The sequence below is a fragment of the Scylla paramamosain genome, chromosome 9 (assembly GCF_035594125.1).
Source record: "Scylla paramamosain isolate STU-SP2022 chromosome 9, ASM3559412v1, whole genome shotgun sequence".
Classification (NCBI taxonomy): domain Eukaryota; kingdom Metazoa; phylum Arthropoda; class Malacostraca; order Decapoda; family Portunidae; genus Scylla; species Scylla paramamosain.
In genome coordinates this window covers 13,325,001-13,332,500 of record NC_087159.1, presented here as the reverse complement: position 1 = coordinate 13,332,500, position 7,500 = coordinate 13,325,001, and the positions used below count along the sequence as shown (strand labels likewise).

Sequence of the window (7,500 nt, the reverse complement as noted above, 5' to 3'; positions counted from 1 at the left end):
GCAATAAGATTATGTTAAATCATGACGAAATAGTAGTGAGTGTATATAAAACTGAACCTTTAGCGCATAGAGATCCATAACTGTACCTTGAATACCAACACACCTTTCATCTTGGAGTGGTGGAGAGATCCCTTAACTCAGGAAGGCCTCGGCGTGTGTGGAGTCAGTGTTCCTAGTTAGGTGCTTTATCCACCACGTTCTGGTCAAGGATCAAGAGTTGCGTTCTCAACTTCACTTGCATTCAAGCTAATAAAAAAGGTTAAAACCACAAACACCTTCGGTTGCTGGTCTTTGTAAAAACACTATCCATACACGTTGAGGTGAGTGATTGCTTTATATGTGCTATTTTTTCGCACTTAGTGCTGGGTTGGGTGATGGGAGTGAAGGACGGCGGTGCGTGTGTTGCTGCCCACCGCGGGATCCTCACAGCTCGCCTGGCGTTCACCTGCTTGCTAATTTATCGCTCAGGTGAACGAGGGAAATTGAAAAAAACACTTACTCATCAAATTGCATAATGACGGATGATAGGCTGATAGATTAGCTTTGCGTTATGAGACTTCTCTTTTTCATTAATGCTTCTGTACTTGTTCATATTTTTTCAGGAGAGGGGGTTGGTAGCCGGTTTTATCAATTCTTTATGATGAAAAATATGAGCGTTGCGGGCGCAGAGGAAACACGAGGAATTGTGATATGTGTGAGTACGCCAAAGCGAAAGAGTGAATATCCTGAGCGTTGCAATAAATCCCCAGAGGTTTACGAGGTTAGCACTCTGTATGTATTAAGTTGGAGGCGAGGCTGGAGGTGTGGCCGCGGGCGAGGAAAGGGTTTAGAAAATATCAGTTTTACACGCCAGAGTTATGACGTGTTTTGTCGGCAGTTTTCTCTGTAAGACAAGAAAAATAGCCAGTTTACAAGGCAGGAACAATCGATAGAAGGGGCTTAGGCTGTTGGGGGGAGAGTAGAAGGGGCTTAGTTTGTTGGGGAGGCAAGTCAGTCACCGGTAGGGATGGGTGTAGAAAGATTGAACTTTTAATGAGGAAGGAAAGAATGAATCGCTTTTTTTTTTCATTCATGTTTCCGCGTCCTCCAGAAATATTCAGCTGAGCGCCAGGAAAGACCTCCTCATAACTTTAAAAATGTTTCATATTACATAGTATTTTTTCCACACCGAATAAAAAGAAAAACCTACGTTAAAACATGGCAATTTATTACTCAAGGCCATAAGTTGTTTTTCTTTTTATGTTTTTATTTCGCTCCGGAATCAAAATGCTGACTCGGGTAAAAAAAATGACGCAGGGATCACAGCTCAAAACATGTTCACGGAAATGGACGGCAGGGAGACAATATTTTAGTAGACTGCAATCTTTCAATATCTCGTTGTCGATGGCGTCCAGGTGTACCTTCATTAATATTCCCCGTGCCGCCGCCTCCTCCGTAGGCAGCGTGGGATGGCAGATGGGGGGAGGGGTAAGGGGAAAGGGGAGGGATATGAGGGTAGCTTCATTATCGACGAATCAAGTGCGCGGGTTTGAGATTAGTAATTTACGAAGCACCCTTGGGTTTCCGGTTTAAATTTCATCATGGGTAATGAAAATCTCAATCGTAGTGCCTATGAATTTTTTTTTTTTAGATCTCCCCCGCGAAAAAAAAAAAGTTAGTGGAGACTAAGAAGCAGTATCTTCCGGCCGATTACAAAACAGAAATGCTATCCTGGTCTGCTTGTGAAAAATCCATCGGATATCAAGGGAGAGTAGAAAAAGTAAGGGGAAAAAGAAGTTGCATCAGACTTGTTCTAAGCAGCATTTTATCGCCTGAAGAAAAATATCCTGACATCCATTAATGACATTCAGAGCTGTTGTGCTGAATCTTTTTGTTTTATCGGAAGATTATTCAGAAATATTTGAAGTAAAGTATCATTCCTGACATTTAGCAGTGTATTACCGAGGAATTTATTTGAGTTTCATATATTTTGTATTAAAAAAACGTTAATACCTGGAATACTGTCGTGTGATGCTATTATCACTGCTTTTTTCAGTTGTTGGAATTGCTTGAATTTTAGCGAAAGGATGTTATTAAGTAAATTTAATAAGCCACGTCCACTGCAGCTGTTTCTTAGAGGGTGTTAAATGACACGGTGGTAACGTACGAGCAGCAGCGGGTGTGGGAGGGCAGCAGTTGGCGGTGTAATAAGGCATCAAACACTAAGCACACAACACTTTGACAAAAATGCACACAGGATGACATCGTCTGCCTGAGTAAGGTCACGCAGCAGAAAACTTCACCTCAGCCTAGGGAGGTGTGGAGGAACGGTACTGCGAGGGCCAGGGAGCCTTGAGCTTCGCGTGCAGGCTCCTCAGCATTCACGATGACTTCTGTCCCAGCGGCAGTGAATTCCTGTAAAATCATATTCTTACTGCAGCTTTTCTTTTACGCGGTTCCCTTCCTCCCTGTCTAAGAATGGAAGCGGACGCCAGGAAGATATTGATGAGAGAGAGAGAGAGAGAGAGAGAGAGAGAGAGAGAGAGAGAGAGAGAGAGAGAGAGAGAGAGGGGGGGGAAGGGGAGGGAGGTTGAAGAATAGCAGAAATAAAACCTAAGTCATTTTCGGCCGTGTGAGGCAGGCGTAGGTCAGAGGGAATCCTGTGATCGGCTAGCGGCGCCGCACGAATATTAACTGGCTGTAATGCAACACCTTCTTCTCATCCGTTTCCGTGTAAACAAAAGATATGCCAGACAAGAGTTGGGGCAGATTACAGTGGCTTCGCTCGTAAAATGCCGGACGGACTCGCATAATACTGCCGGGTCACACTGCCTTGCCTGATCCAGCCTCATTTCCTTATGTTCATGTCGGGATGGGGGGCTAGGGAGGGAGCGAATGAAGGGACGGAGGAAGGGAGGGAGAGATCGGTGGGGTGCTTAGAAGGAAGGAAGGGAGGGAGAAATGGTTACAAGCGAAGGAAGTAAAGAGTTTGGGAAGCAGAGGAGTGGTGGAGGGGAAGGGGAAAAGACTGGGGCAAATGGTGCATGTTAAGATCCACAGACGAAGTAGAAAATAAGAATGAAAGAAGAAAGATAATGCGTATGTAAGGGAAATGGAAAGAGAGGAGGAATGAGAGTGCAAAGGGAAGTGAGAGAGAGAGAGAGAGAGAGAGAGAGAGAGAGAGAGAGAGAGAGAGAGAGAGAGAGAGAGAGAGAGAGAGAGAGAGAGGCAGGCTCTATGTTATACTTTACAGTGAAGTAAGCTTCCAAAACACAATATTGCGACGCGTCTCAGCACTTGTCTCTCGCCTTATTACCAAGAAAGCAGAATTTGGCTCCAGCTCTTCATCTTGTGTTCCAGAAAGAGAGAGAGAGAGAGAGAGAGAGAGAGAGAGAGAGAGAGAGAGAGAGAGAGAGAGAGAGAGAGAGAGAGAGAGAGAGAGTGCTCAGCCTCCTGACCTACTTTCACTTGGTATACGAGGACTTTCAGAACTTAATTTTTTAAGTGAGAGAACCTCTAAGAAAATTCTTTAATTTGTTACTTTTCAGAAAATAAGTAGTACCTTTCCCGAATGAATGTGAATATCCATGTCCAGCTGGTAATAGATATTATAACAGTTTCAGTTTGAGTGTTGCTGACACTTTTTTTTAATGTATTTTTAGCAGATAAATACATACTATCTTTATACGTAATTCATTGCACGCCCTTCAGTTGATTAGTTCTGGCAGGCTCGTCAAATACCTGTATTACCTGAGTATATCAGTAATTACTAGTATTTTGCAGGAAGGGAGGGAGCGTGACATCACCACCGCCCCATGAATAGCTGGACGTGGACCACCATGCTTGGAAACCGTGAGTATCGATTATTAATTGTCACATCTAGGTTTGTTCGTTTCCTGCGTGTCAGGCGGAGACGTGGGCCTGGGCACCAACCCGCCACCACTTCTACCACCGCCGCCGTTCTGATGTAGCGTACATATATTCCTCTTCTTTATAATCTTCTCCTCGTGGAAGCACTTGGGTATTAGCTTTGTATACATAGGAAGGAAGAGGAAAAGTTGGTATCTATGTGTCGAGTTCTTAGTTCAATACGTATGTTATCAGTAATATATCTGGCACTACATTTTTTTTTGAATACATTATTTTACATTCCGCATTACAGATGGGTGGAAATGTATGCTAATGCTGAAAGTGGCGTCGATTTTCTCGCGCGGATTTTGCAAAAAAATTACAGATTTGCGCTTTTAAAAAAAGAAATTTCCACGTGTACGGGAGTTGGAATCCGTGTATTTTGAAATTAATATAGCTCCACGTGATACAGACATTTCTCGCTATCACCAGAAATGTCATAGATATCGTAATGTAAGTGTATATTTTATTATTACACGATTCACAAAAAGACGTGAACATGTTGTTTGTCAAAAAGTCTGAAATGAATTATGAGTATAGGGCAATTCGTTGGAAAATTTTTTTCTTGATGGAAAGACAAATTTTACTTTTACTTGATGGGAGAAACTTTTCTGTAGTGTTTCCTGGTTTCTCTTTATATGAGGAGTTTATTTACATATCTCTTTACTTATATATGATGTTTTATATTATGAAACGAACAAGAACGAGTGATCACGCGAGACTGTTTATACACGCTTCATAATTACTGCATTTTGTTTGTTATATTTTTCTTCATGTGTACGTTTTTATGATGCGCCTTAGAAAATGAAATATTCCTGGCGCAAAAAAGAAGAAGAAAAAAGACATTTAGTATGTGTGTGTGTGTGTGTGTGTGTGTGTGTGGGTGTGTGTGTAGGCACAAGTGCGTGAGAGAGAGAGAGAGAGAGAGAGAGAGAGAGAGAGAGAGAGAGAGAGAGAGAGAGAGAGAGAGAGAGAGAGAGAGAGAGAGAGAGAGAGTAATCACCTCGACACTTACCTGAAATAATCCCTTTTATCTTCTTTGTTTTGCATTATTCAACACCACGTCGCAACACAAAGGTGGTCCCGGAGCAACCATTAATAGCACAGGCACAGGCAACAAACATGGCGGCCATTCTCCAGTCGGCACTCGGCAGCGCCCTCCACACGCTCAAAGGAAGAGAGGCTCACGGAAAACTAATCAGCAACACAAGCCTTGGAGAGTTACTTTGACTTTGTCTCCAAGGATCAGAGCAGACAAGGAGTTTGTTATGTATTGCAAAACTGTTTTCATTGTTTACCTGTCTTCCATACTGCTCTTGTTGTAGGCAATGTGTGTGTGTGTGTGTGTGTGTGTGTGTGTGTGTGTGTGTGTGTGTGTGTGTGTGTGTGTGTGTGTGTGTGTGTGTGTGTGTGTATATATATGTGTGCGTGCGTGCGTGCGCGCGCGCGCGATGATTGTGTCTCGTCTGTGTGATATTCCTCAAATATCCAAGAAAGTGACGTTCTGTATTGTTAGAGATTGTTAGGTGTGCTAGTGATGAGCATTGTTTTCTGGTGTGTGTGTGTGTGTGTGTGTGTGTGTGTGTGTGTGTGTGTGTGTGTGTGTGTGTGTGTGTGTGTGTGTGTGTGTGTGTTTCTAAATATCTTCTTCCCCCCAGTCCTTTCAAGTAAAAAATATGCGATAACGTGTTTTCCCGGGTCGACCACGTGTGATGGCCGTCGGCAGAGCGAGGTTCATCTCCCTCCCCTAGCCGAAGGGCTTTGTTCTGGCCTGCCGTCAGCCAGATGTCAACTTGTGGTCACGTTTGGTCCATGTGTGCCTAAACTGGTGAAACGGAGGCACATCACACCTGCCCTCTGTCCATTGAAGCACTAGTTTGGTGCATGGGATGGAAGGGCTTTATTATTGCGGCGACTTTCTTATTGCTGCTGCTTCTACTAGCCATATCACTGATGGGTTTGTTGATTACGTAAACGTTAGTTTTTAGCAATGTGCAACACACACACACACACACACACACACACACACACACACACACACACATACACACACACACACACACACACACACACACACACACACACACACACACACACACACACTATATATATGAATGGAATGATAAACTCAGTAGTCATGTTGTTAGGGTTGAGTCACTGGGATGCTATAAGAGATTGGATAAATTTTTAGATAGTGAAGATAGGTGGATGTGGGCAGGCATAAGATATATACACGGACTACTACATGTAGGCCTACAGATTTCTTGCTACTTCCTTTATCTTATGTTCTTATTTGTTGTATAATAAGTGCCAGGGGCGTACTACATATTGCTACTGATTTACATATACTTGCGCCTCTTTTGACGGAAAAATTTTTTCCGTAGAGCGAAGTTTAATGAATATTTAGGGGCGTTTTCTTTGTCTCATACTGTGTTGTTGATCCCTTCGTTTGACATTTTATTATGTAGGCAATCACTGAACCAATGCTGATGATGTAAACTGACACGTCTTTGTAATAGCTGCTGCTCGTACTAGCGTCCTGCGTCGCCTGTATTGCTATTCACGATTCATTCCTGAACAGCAGTAGCATATGCTTCATTACGAAATGTGGCGTAATAGGTATTGACAGCAGAGGCTGTGTGGCCATTATTCACATGTACTAGAACTTCATCATGTTCAACTCCACACTATCAGCATCATCCAGCAACATCGCAAGCCACTCATTTCGTCCGTTGCCTCTTCGTGCAATTGTCCATCCACACTTTTAAGTTGCTGCCGTAACTGTTTTTTTAGGTATTAGATACATGTTGGTGGCATTTTTTAGTGGGCGATGACGTGCAGCATATAACACTGCAATTAAACATATCATCAGGAGTCTGGTAAGCTTAATTTGATCGGAATTCCTCGGAACAGCTGCCAATCACACGTTTTCTTCTAGGACCAAACGTTCTCCAGCTCCATGTGCCGCAAATGTGAGAGGCTGGTGGGGATTATCCAGCTTCTGAAATACTTGAAAACGAGGCAGGGACAAGTGCTTGACCGCCAGCTTGCCTGATCGTGTTTTAGTCACTCGTGAAGTGCGATACCTGTCCGCCTGTCTGTCATCCGTTATCATCGATGTATCGGTGGAAGTTAGCTATCGACCGCGTAAATAGTGTAAAGCATCCCTTCCCCTGCCAGCCAACCGTCGACCAGGCTCTCATGACTCGTTAGCACTTAAGTACACAGACTTAGAGGGAAAAAAAGTAACGTCTGTGAACAGCATACTAATTTTATCATGTAGCCCAACATTAGTGTGTGTGTGGTGCCCGCTCGCCCGCACGCTGTGTATATGTGCCTGCACATCTAAAGTAAATGGTGAACACGATGTTAGCGCTACGTGTACTTTCTCTTTCTGTCGTTGTGCATTAAGTCGTCTTACTAACTAGCAGTCTCCGTTCCGTGGCGTACTTAGTATCTCTTGTGGGAAAAATATTGCTGATTTCTGTTGATGATGGAGAGACTTAACAGCCCTGTGATGTAGGGAAAACTAATAGAAGCTATTATATTGTTGCGAGGCTCTAATTATTGTTACCAACATTATCCAAGATGGTAGGAGAGGTACTAGAAGTA

At 43.3% G+C, this 7,500-nt stretch overlaps 1 long non-coding RNA gene across 2 annotated transcripts in view; it reads left to right on the top strand.

Annotated features, from left to right (window-relative positions):
• The window catches only part of LOC135103642 (uncharacterized), a 173,428-nt gene that overhangs the window by 50,354 nt on the left and 115,574 nt on the right, over positions 1–7,500 (top strand). For both annotated transcript variants that reach the window (XR_010270143.1, XR_010270144.1), the window contains exon 3: positions 3,763–3,831. This is a non-coding gene — a long non-coding RNA (uncharacterized LOC135103642). The remainder of the gene's footprint in view (positions 1–3,762; positions 3,832–7,500) is intronic.